At 34.6% G+C, this 3244-nt stretch overlaps 1 pseudogene; it reads right to left on the minus strand.

Moving 5' to 3' along the window:
• Positions 1 to 436: 436 nt before the first annotated feature.
• Positions 437 to 2272, minus strand: LOC149404690 (uncharacterized; annotated as a pseudogene).
• Between the last annotated feature and the right edge of the window lie 972 nt (positions 2273 to 3244).

Genomic DNA, 3244 nt, shown 5'->3' on the forward strand with positions numbered 1-3244 from the left:
CACACCGGTACTTATGGTGTGTTGGGGATGTATCTTGAATGCTTTAGCAATTTAACACAACTTGATACTGCTAATGGTTTATGACTACATTTCTATTTGTTGTTAACGCCCACTTAGATAAGCTCACTCATTACAATAGTTGCTGATGATGTTGCCTATTGGTTATTTAGACATGTTATTTGTTGACAAGTATAATTAACGTGATCATCAATTAACAAAGCAAGAACTTAATTAAAAACAATTTACAAGTACTCCAGATCTGAATAAAACATTAAATGATTTTTTAGTAACAACATTAAACTAAAGACACAACAAATCACAAATACTGATATGAAAGTTGTAAATAAAATCGTCCATTGAAAACATAATCTAACCCAGTTCTTGATCCTCCATACATTAAAAAGACATAATCCAAACAAATTAACAAGTAAATAATCTAATTTTGGCAACCCCTTTTGTTATGACCAATCTGTCCACATTTGCCACAACGATGGTTATACGGGTGAAGTCTTTCATGCTTCGATCGAAACCTCTTCTCTTTCGGGCGCCCAGCTTGACGTTTTTGAATAGGAGGCTTAATAACTGGAGTATCAACTGGAAGCTCCCAGTCCCCCTCATGAGAAATTGGGAAGACATCTTTCTCATAAGTGGCTGAGAAATATTCCTGGGTATAATAACATGGGACAAAATCAATGGGGCGTAAATTTTTACGGTACAAGGCGGCACACGCATGAGAACATGGAAATTCTTCAAGTTGCCAATAACAGCATGTACAGGTCCTCTGAAAAACATCAACAACACGACGAATAGCCCCGTCGACAACTTCAAACTCATTGTCGTTAATAGCATTAACCTGAAACATAAGATGTAAATCGGTTGTAAATAAACGAGTAATTAACAGAACACAGAAATGTAAAAATACTTACATTCATAAAGCATCCTAAAACCAGTTCCAGTCAGGCCTGATTGCATCTTATGAATTAACTCCCTCTTTTTGTTAATCCAATTTTGAATTAAACTTCGATAGCTCATGACAAGATATGCAACCGGCCAACCTCTAGCTTCTCTTAAAACAACATTCAAACACTCAGAAATGTTTGTGGTCATGACATTAAACCTCTTTCCAGGGAATTTACTTCTAGCCCACAACTCTGGATTAGGTTGGAGAAGATACTTTTTTAGTTTTTTTTGTTATTAGAGAGTATATTCATCCAATATTCAAACTCTCTTACAGTATAAGCTTTAGCACATCTATAAAAAAGAGGCTGGATATATGTTTTACCAAAATTGGCCTTCACATTACCCCATAGATGTTGCATGCATATAGCAAAACTAGCTTCCGGAAACACCGCATTAACCGCCTTCTGAATTGACTTGTGCCTATCCGATACAAACACCATCTCTTTCCTAACACCATACACAGCTCGAATATGACTCATAAACCAATACCAAGATTTGTCATTTTCAGAATCCACAATACTAAATGCTAACGGAAATAAATGGTTGTCACCATCTTGAGCCGTAGCCAATAGTAAGGTACCATAAGATTTTCCTTTAAAAAATGTGCCATCCACCGATATTACCGGACGACAATACTGGAACCCATGAACCGAAGCTCCAAATGCAAGGAAAAAAGACTTAAAAGTACCATCAGCTTCGATATCAGTCACCGTATATGAGCCTGAAAATCGATTTGAACCATTTATAACAGTAAATAATACATCACAGTAGACAGCCAATTAACTGTTCATTGTTAATCGGCTGTAAATTAGAAATCAATTAACATACACGCACAACGTAAATAACCTGACGAAAAATTAACAAAAGCTAAGTAAATACCAGGGTTTTTTTCTCTGATCATTTCTCCAACAAGTGGTAGATGACTGTATGACTCTTCAAAATCACCACGAAGATCCCTCAAAGACTCTTTACGTCCCTTCCATGCTCTATAATAAGAAACCTCCACATTAAATCTTGACCTCATTATTTCAGCAACACCAGATGGGGTTATTTGATTTGCCAAAGGACCCCTAAAATCATCTTTCACACATTGGCTAATAAGAACAGACGAGGCATGTTTATTCTTGTGTATAATTGACTGTCCATGGAAAGTGTGTTCTTTAACAAATGACCTTATAACCCACAATCCGGAGTTCCTGCATACCGACGCATTCATCTTCCAAGAACAGTGAACATTCGCACATCCAATGCAATATCGGGTTTTACTGGATCTAAACACCTTAAATTCGAAATTATTGCGAACAGCAGTCATTCCAATAGCCGTCTGTAGAACATCTTTGCGTCTAAAAACATTGTTAACATTTATTTCAAAATTCATTGGAAAATTCTTCAAATCAGATTCATCATACATAATAATTTATGGCGCCGTCATCTCTTCACTAGAATTAACCAACAACTCAGGCTTTGATTGTTGACATTGCTGCTCAAATAATTTAACTGAAAATAAAAAACAAATGATCAGCAAATATATCTGATGAAGCAAAAAAATGAGTACCTGGTGATAAGAAAATTACCAGACTTCATGAGCAAAAAAGACGAACACTCCTCCATGCTGTATAATCAAATGTCGAGTGATAAAAAATGGAAGTTCAATTTCTGTATTTAAAACATCTTCGCAAACAAAATTTAAATGATTTAGGCGGCCAAATAACAGTATATTTCGCGATTAATGTTAGAAAATAAAGATAGTTACTGCTAAATATTTTGAAATAATGTTTATATTCTACTCCGCCACCGAAATAGAAACAACTTCTCTAAAAATAACCGCTAGGAGTAAACAAATAGAAACACAATTCCAACATAACAGGAATGCAATAACTGCTTTCCAAAACAGTTTTACCGAAAATAAAAATAAAATGAGTAAAAATATTAAAACAGATATTAAAGAGCCAAACACGTCCATAACACTACTTTCCATTTCGGGACATTTCAAATTTCAAATTAAAACTGCCTCTAATTAATAATGAAGGCGCAATTAATAAGGGCAATTCAGTAAAGAAATCCGGTTAAATTTATGCCACGTAGGTTTATTGGCTATTAACAAAAAATTAACCAAATGTTGGCTAATTGACAATTGCCAACGTTAACGAGGCTTATATGGCCAATTTTTTGTTTTTTTTTATTCTTTTTTAGTCAAAAGTCTATCCCTGAATAATTTGCAATTAGAAAGTCCATTCTTGATATTTTCCTACTTTAGAAGTCTACTTTATGAAATTTCTTTGTA

The sequence above is a fragment of the Urtica dioica genome, chromosome 2 (assembly GCF_054948205.1).
Source record: "Urtica dioica subsp. dioica isolate 48M chromosome 2, U.dioica_male_clone48M_v1_H2, whole genome shotgun sequence".
Lineage (NCBI taxonomy): Eukaryota > Viridiplantae > Streptophyta > Magnoliopsida > Rosales > Urticaceae > Urtica > Urtica dioica.